This window comes from Miniopterus schreibersii, assembly GCF_964146895.1.
Source record: "Miniopterus schreibersii genome assembly, chromosome: 10".
Lineage (NCBI taxonomy): Eukaryota > Metazoa > Chordata > Mammalia > Chiroptera > Miniopteridae > Miniopterus > Miniopterus schreibersii.
Window position 1 is genome coordinate 21,686,980 of NC_138110.1, and position 16,548 is coordinate 21,703,527.

A 16,548-nucleotide genomic window follows, 5' to 3' on the forward strand; every position below is an offset into this window, starting at 1 on the left:
CTGACAATTGATTTAACCCAAATGGTGCTATCACTCCATTGGGAGGGTACAGGAAACAAATGTGGGCGTAGAGGAGGTGGAGTTGGGAGCATGAGAGAGAAAAACTCATTTTCCGTTATGGGGCACTAGCAGATAATATCTATAAGTGGAAAACTAGAAATAGTAGCATGTACTAAGAACTGAGTTGTGTTCCCCCCCAAATTCATAGCCTGAATCCCTAACCTCCAGTGTGGCTGTATTTGGAGTAAGGAAGCAGTTAAGGTTAAATGAGGTCATAAGGATGGAGCCCTGATCTGGTAGGATTATTGTCCTTATAAGAAGAGACACCAGAGAGCTCACTCTGTCTTCACTATGTGAGGAAACAGCGAGAAGCTGGTTGTTGGCAAGCCAGGAAGCAGGCTCTCACCAGAAACCAGATTAGCTGGCACCTTGGCCTTGGACTTCCCAGCCTCTAGGACTGTGAGAAATGAATTCGTGTGTTTAAGCCACCCCGTCTATGGTATTTTGTATGGCAGCCCTAGCTAACTAACACAGCGTGTTATTTAGAAATTACGGCAGCCAAGAGCATAAGAAATAACCAAAATAATTGAGAGTGGTTATCTCTGGGAATTGGAACTCAGTGTGGGAAGGACTGGAGCAAGGACTGATATTTTTCATTGTTGGGCTTTTATCCTTTTGACTTTTCAAGCCATGTATATGTATTAATTTAATTTTCTTAAAGTTAATAAATTAAAAACACTAAAGGGAACATATTGGCTTAGGTAAATGGAAGTTGAAAAGCCCAATGATCTTCAGGAGCAGTTCAGTGAGTCTCCAGCTCCCTTGTTCTGCAGCTCAGTGCTGCCCTCTGAACTCTGTAATAGTAACAAATTGGTTACTATTTGCAGCAGCTCCAGGCCTTGTATGTGCCCTCAACAACTCCAGTGATGGAGCTTCTGCCCAGAGGTCCCCAGCAAGCATTTCCTTGCATCTGATGTGATAGAATTTTTTTCCAGTCACTATGGCCAGGGAGCTGAGCTGAGCAGATCAGCTTAAGCCAACCGTGACCCACCCCTGAAACATATTGGCTATCAGGGGCAGGTAGTGATCAGGAAATTACTAAGAGGAGGGGGGAACGAATGAAGGGTGGTTCAAAATAGCCAATGTCCAAAGTGCTCCCCTGGAGAGAGTTCTCTTCTTCCTGAGTTGTCGGTTCCTGCTAATGCTTATGATTGAAGATTGTTTGGTTGGTTTGATGGCATATAAGTTAAATGTTAACATGCTCTGTGTGACCTACGACATCAGGAAGACTGGATATAGAGAAAATGACTTTGACAAGGGTGGGTAAAAGAGGGGAGGCATCCCATGCTACCACATAAAGGGTTTGGGAAACAAAGAAGAAAGCCGAGATGAGCCCACAGCCCCCACTTGTTAGGGGAAGTGGGTACAACTGGGACTCGGTTGGACATGATCCAAAATTTCAACCTCAGAAAAGACGGTGTGGTTGAGGGATGACTCCTAGATGTCCCCCTGACTCCAAATCTCTCCTTAGCCAGCTTACTACAGATGCCTCACACGACATCATTAGAAACGCCTCTCTGTGGAAGAATTTCCCATCGCCTCTGGGAGGGTGTACACTTGGCTATTGCCTGTCACTAACGCTGTGGCATTAGTTTGCCAAATCTTTCCTAGACAGCTGCAATGGGTAGACGCCTTGAGTGAGGGAGGGGAAGAAGCGAGAAGCATCCGGAGGGCTGGGGCCCACTCAGCACAAGGTGGAGGTGGGAGGAAGCAGAACCAGGAGAATTAGCCTTAACCTTGCTCCTGATAAGGGGTGCCCTAGACAGCTCTCTACACCGCAGTTAACCATCCTGCCAAACTCGCCAGCTCTCTCCTTTCCCTCTGACTGATGCCCACTGCTGGAGGGACACGGGGCAGGAGGGTAGCTGTCCAGAACCCCCGCCACTCTGCTCCCACCAGCTGAGCTGAATGCTTTCCTAGAGGCAGCTGGCCTCGTTCCCAAACCTGTTTATGCCAGTGGAACTTGCAGTTGTAATTATACAATTTAATTAAGCATTCTAGAAACCAATTAAATGCCATTGCACAAAAAGGGGGAAAGAAAAGTTGTTTCAATAAAAATGAAGTTGAGGCTTAGGAAAACTCAAAGACTTATCATTGTTCAAGAACACCATTGAGTTCCATGTGGGTAAAACAACTGTGAAAGGTGAGGGGCATGTTCCAAAGAAGCAAAGGAGACTTCGCACTCAGATTATTTTGCAAGTATGTTTGATTTCTCATTCCACTTAAAAAACCACTGTAATTGGAAATGGTAGGTAATGTCATATGAGTGTGATTTATGCAAGGAAGACAACAGGAACTATCCCATCCAGGGGGTACAGAGTTAAAGGAAAGACCTTGGCTTTACACCCGAGGTTTGGTGAAAAAACGAATGTGCAGGAGCTCGTTAGGTATTAAAATGTTGCACTCAGCTGGCCACTCATCTCAGCTGAGAAGACATCTACCAAAGCAGGTGTACATGGGCTTCAGCTCCTGGAAACTTGCTCCCGCCCCTCTGCCTCAGAGGCTGGTGTGCAGGGTGAGAGTACATTTTTGGACCACAGATGCTCAGTTGGCTGGGTTCCCCAGAGGTGGCACATTTGGGAGCAGCGAAGGGGAAGCAGGAAGAAACTTGGAGATCCCACCATTGCCCCTGCAATAGACATAGAAATTCAAGAGTATTTGTCCTGAAGGTGACTTATAAGCCGATAGGGGAGAACCAATGAACTCCCAGAGGGGCAAGGACACCTTCTAGGGCCCTGGGTCCCTAGTGCTAAAGTGGAAACTGCAGGAGTCCATTCAACTCAGTTCTGTCCAGCAACTTTAAATCAGAGACTACCTATAAGCAAGGCACTGGGGTGGGAGGAAAGAGGAGGGACACTGGGGTCCAGAGACAAACAACACATGATAGTACCTGCCCTCCAGGGATGAATGAGCTGGTGGGGGAGATGGCCACATGCACGAGGAAATCAGATACATGAGATACAATACACTGAGAGAAATGGGGTATCGGGGCAGACTTCTTACAGGAGGCAGTATCTGAGGTGAGGGATCTTGAGGATGGGCAGGGTCAGATAGGAGAGTCCTTACATGTCACATGGATGCATGTGGTGCTTCCACTGGGGCTTAGATAGGCTTGGTTACCTCTCTTGGGACAGTTCTGAAGCCTCTGCCTGAGAGGGGAAGCTGGGTGGTTGGGGCAGGCATCTCTTTCCCGAGCCATGCCATGGAAGTTCCAGAAAACAGCTCTAACTGGGTTTTCCCAAGCCCCAGAGGTTAAGTGACACTGCTGGGGTGACGTATTCTGCTTGACCTGGAACAACCACTTTATGCTTGCTGTCCCAAGTAACTATTAACAGTGTCCCCTTTCACTCTCAGAAGTGTCCGGGTTGAGACACTCAAATGTATGGCTTCTTTACCAAGGCTCCATGTAGGGAGGGAGGGGTCCGGTGCCCGGAAGATAAGGGGCAGGAGCTGGAGGGGACAATTTTGGGGAGAGCTCTCTCCCAGGGGTCCCTATCTGCTGTAAGGGTCACTTGTCCCCTCTTCTGACATCCATGAGACCATCCACATGGCCTGTGCATTACTTGTCATTGGAGGTCACTGCTGGGTTAGCTGTCATGACACAGAGTAAACAGTGGAGTTCGAAAATTAAAAGCAAAATAACCTCGTTCCCAGGGGTCAGCTTTTCCTTCCCCCTGAGAGGGGGCTGGAAGTGCCCGTTCTCTGAACGAAGGGCTGGCATTAAGTACTCCTGTCACATTGGACACCAAGTAGAGGTAGAACATTCTGGAAAGCAGGTTTAGATAAAGGGAAGAGTATGAGTAATGGGACTTAGGGTGCCAGGAAATAGGGCAAAGGACAAAACCACAGAGACAGGAGAAGGCTCCTGTGGTCCCGGAAGACAGACCAGGCCTGCCTCCCGGTTTCGCTGTGTGGAGCTCCAAATGCCACCATTACCCACCTGACGTCGGTCCCCACAGGGACAGACGAGCCTTGCTCCGTCTGGTTTACTCTCTCAACCCTTGCCCACAGGTGGCCTTGACATCCTAGCCCCTCGTGGCAGCAGAACCAAGTCTGCCGGGCTGGGGGTACCACTGAGGAGATTCCACGGCACAGGCCTCCTCAAACACCACCTGCCAATAAAATGGGCACAGAGAACCGTGATTAAACCCGAGACACCCACCTCCCTTCACCCTGCAAAGGGGGAGTTCTGTTGCTGCTGAGATACCTTCCCCACGAGCCCAGCGGACATGAAGACCTCCTGCTTGCTTTCTTTTACGAGTTACAAAAATAAATGTCTTCCTTTCTCCACATGGGAACTCGGTCAGTGTTATATTACTGAATATTCTTTGTCAGTCCCCTGCGCCCACCCATATTCTGACTGAGAGTTAACCATCCCTGCTTCGCCAACCAGAATGCAGCGGGAGGACCCCTCACCGGGCATCCTGCCCCTTCTTACCCTGGCAGTCAGGGCAGGGGCCACTGGGAGCCAGGGCCCCCTACGCTCTCTCTCAGCTGCTCCAGGCCACTCCCGCTGTCCACTCTCCCTCAGATTTGCCCAGCCCAGTGAACACTTCGCTGAGGCCAGAAAAAATAAAATGTGCGTGACTGAGCAGCCTGGCCTGGGCCGGGCAGCCTGACCAGGGAGATTAGGCTTTTGTTCCTTGGACAGGCTCTTCTCCTCTCCCCTCCCCCAGGCCCAGGCCCCAACTCTTGACCTTGGCTTCTGGCTCAGCCTTCCATCCTTCTCAGAGCTATTTTAAGATTCTAGGCCAAGGTCACAGAAATTGGGACTTCTAAGGGGCCAGCACCCCCAAAGCAATGACTGAAGGAGGGAGGATTGGGTTTCCTTAGAAGACACTGTTCCCCAGTGACACACTTCCCTTCTCTGTCTTTCTGTCTCTATCTCTGTCTGTCTCTCTGAATCAGGCCCAACCAAACTGGCTGGGTACCCTGCTGAGCTAGGTGGGGTGGCCTGGACCCCGGTTCATTCTCCACAAACACTTCCTGGGTTTCTCCCAGGTGCCTCCAGGTGGGGCTCCTGGGCCCAGCCAGGACCTTCATTCCTCTTTGGCATCCCTGCTGTCCCCACCATCTGCTTGGCAATGACTCCGCACACTTGCCACCCCATTTCAGGGCGCTCTGGTCTCTCAGCCCTTCCCAGCTGGAGCAGAGATATGTCCATCATACTAGGTGGGGCTCAGGGCCAAGCAGACCAGCGTGTGCCAGATGTGCCCCCTTAGAGATACGTTCTCAGGGCTGTGGACAGTGGCTCTGTGACTAAATACAAAGTCTCTCCCAGCTGTGTCACTTCCACCTCAATTCTGCTGTTCATTCTGTTCAGCAAATACTCTGCTGAGGGTTCAGGGAGGCTTACAATTGGTTCTTTCCTTTACTGGGGAGAGCAGGAGGCATGCAAACAGTCACTGTTTGACTCAGTAAATGTTTATCGGTCATCCACTGTACCTGGATTGGGGGTAGAGGGCACAGGAAAGGCTGGGTGTAGTCTGGATTTCAGGCAGGGGGCCGAGCCTATTTTTGACACACCCTCCCCTGGCCCCGGATGGCAGGGATGGTGAGCCTGGTACCAGGCATGTGCTTAAGGAGGGCAAATTAAGGCTAAATCATTGCCCGGTAGCCAGAGCTCTCCTGGTTGCTGGAGTGCATGGCCCTTTCTGTGTCACCAGCTGGGGGTCATGCTGGCCTCTCCACTTAGCTTTCCCACCCTGTCTCTGACATTTTGACCTGACCTGGTTGTACTTAAGTTGGGAGCATCAGGCTGGTTTCTTGCCCCCCTCCAAGTCCCCAGCATGGGGCCTGGACACCCAGTGAGGGCCCAGTGGTAGTCTATGTTCTGATTTGCCTGAGTGTTGTGTTTTGGCATGGTTGATTTTTTTTTTCCATTAGTAAATTTTATTTTTCGGAGCAGTTTTAGTTTAGAGGAAAAAATGAGCATTAAGTACTAAGAGTTCTTATACACCACCATTCCTTCCTTCTCCCCCAAGTTTCCCCTGCTTATTAATGTCTTGCGTTAGTGTGGTACATTTGTTGCAACTGCAGAACTAATACTGATACATCATAATCACCTGAAGTCCATAGTTTATAGTAGGATTCACTCTTTGTGTTGTGCAGTCTGTGGGTTTTGACAAATGTACAATGAATGACATGTATCCACCATTACAGTATCATAGAGTAGTTTACGGCCCTAAAATTCCTCTGTGCGCACCTATCAGTCCTCTCTTCTCCTGGGAACCACTGATCTTTTACTGTCTCCATAGTTTTGTCTTTTACAGAATGTCATGTGGTTGTAATCATATGGTACATAGCCTTTTCAGATTAGTTTCTTTCACTTATAATATGCATTTAAGTTCCCTCCATATCTTTTCATGATTGATAGCTCATTTCCTTTCAGCACTGAATAATATTCCATTGTTTAGATGGATGTACCACAGTTTACTTACCCATTCACCTACTGAAGGGCATCTTGGTTGCTTCTAGTTTGGGGCAATTATGAATAAATCTGCTATAAACATCCATGTGCTGGTTTTTGTATGGACATAAGTTCTCAACTCCTTTGGGTAAATACCTAAGAGCAACATTGCTAGATCCTATGATACAATATATTTAGCTTTGTAAGAAACTGCCAAACTGTCTTCCAAAGTGGTTGTGTCTTTGTGCATTCCCAGGGTGTTGATTTTAGTATCAGAGAAAAAGCTCATTGCAACCCACCCAGCACAGCCTCTCCAGGATGGCGGGAAGAGCAGCCACTGCCTCCCTGTCACCACAGACCCTGGGCAGGCCAACCACAGTCACCCACTTCAGTGACAGCTCTTTACACCAGGCCTCTTCGTGTCAGGTGCAGGGAAGCCACTAGCCCCAGCAGCACTTCCCATAGGGGTGTGCTCAACTCTCTTTTATGTATCAGTCCCACGCTGGGCACTGAGGACTTAGCAGTTTCCCTCCATTTTCTCATTTAATCCTCATGTCCGCCCTGTGAGGTAGAAGGTAGGTGCCATTATTCTGCCCATTTTTCTGGTGAAGATTTGAAACAGAGAGGTTAAGTCACTTGCCTAAGGACACACAGCTGGTCAATGGTAGGGCCAGTCTGGCTCTAAACCACAGGCATTATGGCTTGCTTCCTGGGAGCTGAGGAGCCTGCAGCAGAAACTGTAACCTCACTGTCCCTCCCTGTGAGGCTTACCACAGGCTCCCTAGAGGCCAGGGGGCAGAGCCAGTCATTGCAGTGTCATTTGGGGGAGGTGAGAAGAGGACATCAAAGAACCCCTTCCCAACCATGCATGCTTGCTGAGGGGCTGCTGAGGGGGCTCTAAGTAAGCAGACACAGCCTGAACCTACCCTCCCACCATTGTAGGGTAGATGCGTGCAGGTCCAGGCTGGGAGCCTGGACACCCGGGTTTTGGTTCTGGTTTTGTCTTTGGCATGACTTTGGTCAAGTCACTTGCCCTGTTTGGGCTTGGGCTCAGGTGCCCTGGCTATAGAGTGAGGGATCTATCGGGCTCCTCTAAGAATGGACATTTTATTTTTCAAAAAGCCAAGAGACTGCCCTAGCCAGTTTGGCTCAGTGGTTAGAGTGTCGGCCCCACAGACTGAAGGGTTTCGAAGGCATGTACCTCAGTTGCAGGCTTGATCCCTGGCCCCTGTTGGGGCACGTGCAGGAGGCAACTGATCGATGTGTCTCTCTCACATTGATTTTTTTTTCTCTCTCTCTCTCTCCCTTCTACTCTCTCTGAAAAGCAATGAAAAAACGTCATTGAGTAAGGATAAAAAAACAAAAATCCAAGAGACTGAGAAGAGCAATACCAATTTTGTGTCGCATGCTGGTTGTCAGTGCTGTAGCTGTTCCTAGAAGAGAAAGGTTAGGCAGATTAACAACAACGAAAAGATTTTATGAATTTGCGTCCACTCTCAAGGCAGCCTCTCTACAAAGGCAGCTGATGAGAGGAGGGTCTATCAAAAGGCCATGAGGGGCCAAGGCCATGTCTACAGTGGGCTCTGACTTGTCCCCAGCCCAGGGCCTGTCCCTTTGGGGTGTGCAGGGCCAAACATGGCCTGACACAGGCATTGTTTCATTCTTAACATAAATTCCCACTTGTCCCTGTACCATGCCATCCTCTGGCTGGTCCCTTCTGGGTGACACTGTGCAGGCTAAACTTCGTACTAAATTTACAGGCCATGCAGGAACAGTGGGAAAGGCCTCTGAGCCCGAGAGCTTGGTTTGAGCGTGGCTAGCACTCGCTAGCTGGGTGACTGAGAATGTCACTCAGCTTCCCTGTGCCTCCATCTCTCTGACTATCCCCCTCCCTGGAGGGAATGTGCAAGCAGGAACCACACCTCTTCACTTCTGCATCCCCAGCAGGTAGCAAAGACCCTGGGATGCGGCAGGTACTCAGTAAAGGAATAATCTAGCCTACCTGCCTGACAAGTATGTGGGAGAATACAGGTGGTCTGACTTGGGATTTTTTTTCACTTGAAAATCAAAAGCAATATGCGTTCAGTAGAAATTGTACTTCAAAGTTTGAATGTTGATCACTTCCCAGGCTAGCAATTTGCAAGATGACGATATGCCTCGTAATGCTGGGCAGTGGCACAGCTCCCAGTCAACCTCACGATCACCAGGGTAAAGAACTGACACTCTACAGTGTAGCATTGAATGCATTTTCGACTTGAGATATTTTCAATTTACTATATGCTTATCAGGCGTAACCCTAGCCTAAGTCCAGGCTCAGCTGTACTTTTTTAAAATCATAAAGCAACGCACAAAGAGTGGTTAATATTAACTAATATTAATGCTAATGTTAATATTAGCATGACATTGTTAGTCATACAGTTTTGATTCTGGAGGTGGGGGCATGAGTGTTCGTGGGCACACATTTGCAGACAGATTCCCAGTGCCTGTCTACGCTCCGGGCAGAGAGGAGGGACAAGGAGAGAGAAGGGGAGGAATGTTGGACGGCACAATCTGGGTAAGGGCTGTTTCTCCCCACGACAGCAGGCTGGGGCCGGAGTCCTACACTCCTTGGAGGTTGTGTCCTGCCTACCGAGGCGGGGAGCCATGGGCCTCTATCTGCCCGCAGAGGTCTGGCCCTTGACAGACAGCACGGACTGGTCAGGGAGCCAGGGGCTGCGGAGACGGAGTCTAGCTGATGCCCTTTGGCCCATTTCCAACCTTTCCTGGAGATTCGGGAAAACAAATTATTAGTCTGGAGTGTTCCTTAATGATCTAACGAGCGCAAGGCAGCCAGATTGTTGGGGTTGAGAGCCCTCACGTCAGGGTCTTGGAGGCACCTGAAATCATTAAGGTGCTTTTCCTGGCTGCGGAGGGGTTGAGACCCCTCCAGAGGTGAGTAGGGCCCAACACCTGGTGGGATGGGTGGGGGTGGAGGAGTAACTGTTAGCTCGGAAAGTTGCTAACTTTACATTCTCACCTCGGTTCATAATTTTATTTTTGTTTAAATTGGAAGGGCCCTTGGCGTCCATGCCCTCCTTTTGCCAAGAAAACTGAGGCTCAGGGAGGGGAAGAGACTTATCCAGAGCTCCCATGGGGCTCTTTCTGTCTTGAAAGCCTGGATTTCCCCCCCACCACGCACATATTTTTTTTTTTTGTAACACTATTTTTTAAGGCTTAAAGCACATTCCAAGAAAAGAATCAGAACGCTGAAAAAAATAATCTGTGCTATTCATTCACTCTCACTTGGAGAAGCTGTTAGCTCTAATGACCTTTCCAAATTAATAAAATCTGTAAATGCTCAATTGTTTATTGCACACGTTGAGTTACACCTCTAAATGACTGGAGGGAACTGCATGGCGAACTGGAACACTTAGCTGAAGGGCTCTGTGGCCAGCTGACTGCTGTGTTCTCTCGGCAAGGGAGCTGTGGTCAGATTCCCTGAGAAAGGGTCACCCCCGAGAGCCTTGAGCATCTCCCTGTGCTCTCAGCCTTGAGCCAGGGACTGTGGCAGACAAAAAATTCAGTGACAATCCATGACCAGGGGTCCTGCTAGGGATTTTTTGGGAGAGGCGACACTTCCGGACATGAACATCAGATGAACCTAAGCAAATGTTTCGTTGAGGGCTACGACATTCAGAGAAAGCAGAAGTGGGAGGTATCTCAAAGGCTTGGTTGAAGAGGGCACTTGATGGAGATCCACTAGAAAGAGTAAGATCAGGTCAGGTGGAGGGCACAGGAAAGGGCTCTTTAGGCAGTGAGCACAGAGTGAGCAAAGGGTGAGCGTGGGTGTACCATTGCAGCCCGTGGCCTGGGAGAGGAGACAGGCGGAGGACGTGATGAATGGCACTGTTTGGGTATTAGGAGGCCACATACTGGAGGGTGATGGTGGAGGTGGGCACAAGAGGATTCTGAGTCTCAATCCTCAGACACCTCTGCCTGAGACGATGCTGCCCAAACACCGTGCTTACAAGCCACAGGTCTCCCTGGCCCAGAGTTGTCCTCTGCAGTTTGTCCTTGAGTCCTGGCGACCGTCTCCCTCCTGAAACTTGTGAATGTTACAGACCAATTTGAGAATACAATTTGATAAATATGGACAACAGTCTTGTAGAGAAATGTTGTGTAGGTTACGCTATTATTACAGGGGCGCTTTTTAGAATTGCAGTAAAATATACATAACATAAAATTTACCATGTTAGCTATTTTTTTACATATGTTTTTATTGATTTCAGAGAGAGGAAGGAAGAGGGAGAAAGAGAGAGAGACATCAATGGTGAAAGTCACTGATGGGCTGCCTCCTGCATGCCCCCTACTGGGGATCGAGCCCCAAACCCAGGCATGTGCCCTGACCAGGGATCAAACTGTGACCTCCTGGTTCATGCGGCAATGCGCGACCACTGAGCACACTGGCCAAGCCATGTTAGTTATTTTTAAGTGTACGGTTTAGTGGCATTAAGTATATTCACATTGTTGCACAATCATTGCCGCCATCCATCTCTATAACTTTTTCATCCTCCCAGACTGAAACTCTGTACCCACGAGGCCCTAACTCCCCGTTCCCCACTCCCAGCCCCTGGTACCCTCTGTTTTACTTTCTGTCGCTATGACTTTGACTGCTTAGGGAACTCGTATAAGTGGAATCATACAGTATTTGTCTTTTTGTGCCTGGCTTATTTCACTTGGCATAATGCCCTCAAGATTCACCTGTGTTGTAGCATAGGTCAGAATTTCCTTCCTTTCTAAGGCTGAACAACGTTCTACTGTAGGTACCTACCACATTTTGTTGACCCATTCATCTGTCGATGGGCACTTGGGTTACATCCATCTCTTGCTTGCTTTGAATAATGCTGCTATGGACATGGGTGTGCAAATACTGTTTAAGTCCATTGCAGGAGCATTTCGAGCTTTTAAAAATAAAGTGCTTTAGGCTTTCAAATGGTCAGGGCCAATGGGCTGGCCCTAGCTGCCATCAACTCCACGAGAAGCAGGTTGCCAGCTGGCCATTTCCCACGTGCAAAGGCTCTTCTGCCTTGAGCAGAGCCCTTCATTACCCTCTGCCAGGGACGCAGATTAAAGGCTGGACTCTGGCACGCGTGGCCTTTCCCCAGACCACGCCAAGCTGCTTCAGTCTGCGCGTTAGTCAGTGTCAAGGCCTCTTTGCCTTCACTTCTTATCCTGAAACGCATCAGTCATGTTGAATTTGTCCCTTGCTAAGGTAGCAAGTGTTTTGTTCTCTCACTTGGCAAGCTGTCTCTCCCACCTTCTAAAATGTATTTAGCCATGGTTGTGAAAGCCAAGGGAAATCTCTCATGCGCTGCTCCTCTCCTTGTCCTGCATCCTGCCCCTGGCCTACTCCTCCCAAAAGGAGAACTAATGGACATCCTTTCTTGAAGCATCTCTACCTCTGGGCATTAATTGCCTCTACAGATCCCAAACTCACTTAAAACACATTAAAGTGGTGACACACTCAGGCAGAAAGGCAGGAGGATTCACGGTTCAGGTTGGCATTGTCATTAACTCAAGTCTTTGGTGTCAACTGCCTCCCGCACTGAACGTCCTGCCCGGCCTCGCAGTCAACCTCCGCAATGCGTTCTCCGGCCTTTGTTGGTTTGTGTCAGCTCTTGAACAGTATTTAAATGTAGTTTGGGGCCCATGCATGCAATTACCATTGTGTTATTATTCAGAACCAGATTGTTAAGATTCAGGCAGCTGTACAAGGAGATGCCCTGTGCTGTGAGGTCCAATTTAGGAGGGCCTTCCGAGCTGGCAGCAGGGTTGCTAGGCAACCCCATGCTACAGGAGAGGAGGCCTCACTCCAGAGTGGGAAGAAGCCCAGCGCCTTCAGGGAATTGGAGGCAGTGGTCAATCTGAGACTGGCATGGCGCCGAGGAGGGGGAGGGAGGCGGAGTGGACCGAGCCCATGGCCTGGGAGGGGTGGGATCCTGTGGGAGAGCGGGCAGGGGGGGCGCCCACCCAACTAGCACACAGTGTCCCTGGGAGGGGAGAGTGCTGCCGGGAGTGAGAATGCAGAGAAAGTGCAGAAGCCCGAGGTCAGCCAGGAAACTGCCGAAGGATGCTCAGAGCAGATGCTAATATGCTTCTCCGTCCGCTTCTTCTCTTTGCAGGAAATGAGCATGTTTGCAGAGAAACCGCTCGCCTGAAATTTAAGACAAAGGCGTCGTTGCTTGTGAGTATGCATTTTGTTTTTTTAGGTCTGTGATTTGAAAATGTTCCTGGGGAGTGGGTGAGTTTCCCTCTTTGGGGAAGGGAACATGACCCTGATGGAGTCAGCTTTCAGTTCTTCTTCGGGAAGGTGCCTCTGGCTGGGTGGGGCTGGACCCAGGACTGTTAGGCTTCGAGCGGAAGGCACGTGGTTTGAACTCCGGCTCTGCCCCTAAGTGGAGAACACTCCCACTGGCTGGTGAAAGAGCACCTTCCCTTGTTGATGGGCATGGGGAGAGTAAGACTCCTCCGGGGATAAAGAAGGTGTGTTTGTGACTTTCACTCTAAAGTCACAAACACTTTGCACAATTCTAAGTTTGCTGCTGGGTTGACCCTATTTAGGACAGTGAATTATCGCATAGGCCCTCTAGCAGTGTGTTAAACTAAGAGCAGTCCTATGACCCAATCCATTCCTTAATCTGAGAATATCTGGCACTATCTGGAGCCTCTGAGAAACACAAGAGAAGCAGCAGGCCCAGGCTCTATCATAGAGCTGCTCTCAGTCCAGTGTGGGGAGAGAAGACATCTGCACATGAGATGATCAAAAACGTGTATGACAGACCCACTCTTGCTCTCATGGCACAGGCAGAAATGCTGGTGACAAAGAGTCGTTAAGGAAGACTTCCTGGGGAAAGAGAGACTTTGAACTCGGTTGATGGAGGAGGGGGAACAGGGAAGAGGCCCCAGGATGGGAATACCAGTGGCCTGCATGGAGGATGTCGTAGGCACGGGTTTGATGGGGAGCTGGTGAAGTTGGGCAGGGCCAGGTGGTAAAGGGCTTGAAATGGCTTCATAAGTGGTCCATGTGCAAAGAATCAGGATGGAATAAAGTGTCCCTCATCTATGCAAATAAAATTAAGTTTCTGCCAGTTTGTCTGTGACTCATGGTGTGAAAATGGCTGTCATGGATTTTTCACTTTCACCAATTCAAGGTTGTATCTGATATCAATATATACGCTGGATAGATTGTAGAAAATTCAGTTTGGAGATCCTCCCTATATTTTAGACACACACACACACACACACACACACACACACATGCGCAATCGCCTTCCCCAGACAGCTGCAGCCTAGGGCCGCTAAACACCCATGAGATCAATGATGGAGACACACCCTGAGTTCCAGATGGACAGTCACCGGACAGTGCTCCCAACGTCCACTTGATTGTCCCTGGAACTGCTTCTCCTACAGGGAGCTCTGTGGTACTATGCCCAGGATGAGGGGCAGCTGGGATGTCTTTGTTTCACAAAGGTTAATGAACTACTTGTTCCAAGCAACCAGAGGAATCTAGCTGGTTCTAAACGTAGCATTACCCGTTCACAGAACGCTCAGCAGTATTGCCTCACACAAGCTTCACAGAGGCTCCGGCAGGTGTTGCCATTTTGCAGATGAGGAAACTGAGGCTCTGAGTAGTCAGACATTTTGTTCAAGTTCACTCAGTTAATAAAAGTGAACTGACGTTCACACTGACTTTCTGTTGTGCGTAACTAGATACTTGATTATGGGACAGGCCTCCTGGGTCTGCCTCTGCCTCCTGCTCTTCATCCTGGGAAAGGAGAGTCCCTGTGTGACCCACAGGGTCTGGTTGGGGAACTCTCCGCTCTGGAAGGCCAGCATTTTGCTGTGCTGCCTTATGGATATATAGTGTCAGCCTGGTGGTCTTTGGCCGGGCAGGAAGGCGATTATGGTTCTGCCCTCGCAGAAGGCGGCTCATGTGTGCCTCTATCACCAGGGCAACGCTCTGGAAAGACACAGGAGGGCTCCATTTGGAGCCATTGGTGACTGAGTTAGGTTGGGTTCCCTAGAAGCAGAGCCCGAGACCAGGAGTCAGGTGTACTGGATGTATCTAGGGAGAGGTCTTAGGGAACACATGTCAGAGAGAAGAAAGCATGATAGGGAAGGAGTAGCTGAGCGAGGATGTGCCAGGGCAAGTTTCTCCTTGACGTGATCCGCGTGAACTGTCCTGCAGTGATGTCTGTGTCAGAGACAGGGGGCAGGCCTCACATATCCCCCCATTAGTCATCGGCACCAAGGATGGTGCTGCTGATGCAACCTCCAAGGCATTGCTTGACCTCGAGAAGGGGTCTGAGAACACCACAGGTGGAAGTAGCAGGGGAGTGGGTGCCCCAGCAGGTAAAGGGGATCCAAGTGGGGCATCTGTTGCATTGACCACCATGTCTGTGAGCATCCTTGTTGTGAAGATAGCCAAATGCAGTTTTCAACTGACCCGGCAGTAATTTTCGTTCTAGTAAGTTTGCATTTTAAAGAGTATAGGTATTAAAATAGTAATCAATGGTGTCAAAGTCTGTTTTCACTGAAACAAACGTGTGCCTTTTAACTGTAATTACATTCTTAGTGGGTAATACAGTCCCATGGCTCTAAATTCAAAAGTGCCAAAAGGTATACCGTGAAAAGTCTTCTCAATATTCCTGGGGCTTTGTGTTACTTTCCAGTGACAGTCTATGCACCCCCCAACAAAGGTGTGGTTAAGATTTCAAAGGTTTGGTGATTCTGAAGTGGTGTAAGGGCCTCAAGAGTCAACAGTTGTGGCTATTCCAGAGGATGGAGCTGAAATGGGCCTTTTCTTTGGAGAGGGAGCAACACCCTGAGTCAGCTCTCAGTAGAATGTTCAAAATCCATAAAAACTTTACAAACATTTCCAAACTCCTTAGAATGCCTATGTAAACAATTGATATAGGAATTGCAAATTATTATTTCCTCATTACAACAAATCACATATAAAGAGTTTGAGATGCTGTATACAGCCCTTGAAATTTCCAAACTTTGAAATAATTTAAAACTTCACTAGATTCATTTTTAATCCAAAGCACTGCAGTCCTACTGCATTTATCATATAATATCATCTGCATATTTCTCAATGCCTTACCGAAATGTCTACTGTTCCCAAAGAGTGTTCAGATGTCCTGCAGTGTCAGACTTTGTGAATCTCACTGTGGTTTCCTTAGAAGTGACTGGACTGTAATTTGGAGGTGCTTTCTCATCACAGGAGCGGGCAGTGATGGAATGGGCTTCTTTATTGGCAAATTCTCTGTCGTAGGTGGCGTCACAAGAGATGCTGGGTCACCTGCCAGCAATCGCACAGGAAATCTACCCCACATGACAGGCAGGTTTAGGAGGCTTCTGAGGTCCTATCACAGCTAAGAGTCCATCTGTGTAGCTTGTTGTCATTATTGCCTTTATAACCATTTACCCCCCTTGAAATCCAGACTACCGGGCTCACCCTGTATGCCTTTCTTCCAAATTTTGGTTTCACAAGTTTTGTCTAATGTCTGTAAATGCCCATGTGGAATTTGGGACCATGTGGGACCACATAGGCCTGGCATGTATGTTTTTCTCTTGCAAGCAAGCTCCCTGCTTCCAGTTCTCCTTCATGTTGACTCTCAGGTTGCAAGAAAATCCTCTAACTTGGGCATGACCTGTTCAAGCCCCAAGACAGATGTTGGTGGCACCCCAACAAGGCAATGAAAAAAAAAACTCATTTCCTCCCAAGAAATAGAATCATTATCTTGATTGAAATAATATCTTTCCTCAACCCGCAACCAGATAAAACATCAAATTGCTGGAGTTTCCTTATCGCCGCCCAGAGTGTGCAGGACACAGAGTAATGGCCTGTCAGCTGCCTCTGGTGGGGTGGGTTTTGTAAGGCGGAGCCACAGCGCGTGGCCTGATTTGGATTACATGATGTCTGGTGCATTGTAAAACAATTCCATTCATCACAAATATTATAGTAGAAAGGAAAGTTAGTATAGAGTTTAGAGCAATGTAAGTAATAAATGCGACCGTTATTAGTATGGCGATTG

The 16,548-nt window shown here is 48.8% G+C and overlaps 1 protein-coding gene across 1 annotated transcript in view; it reads left to right on the forward strand.

Annotated features, from left to right (window-relative positions):
* Positions 1-16,548, forward strand: part of ZBTB7C (zinc finger and BTB domain containing 7C) — a 298,223-nt gene that overhangs the window by 156,974 nt on the left and 124,701 nt on the right. The window contains exon 3 of the mRNA XM_081149870.1: positions 12,631-12,692. The gene's annotated coding sequence lies outside the window, so the exon portion shown is untranslated. The remainder of the gene's footprint in view (positions 1-12,630; positions 12,693-16,548) is intronic.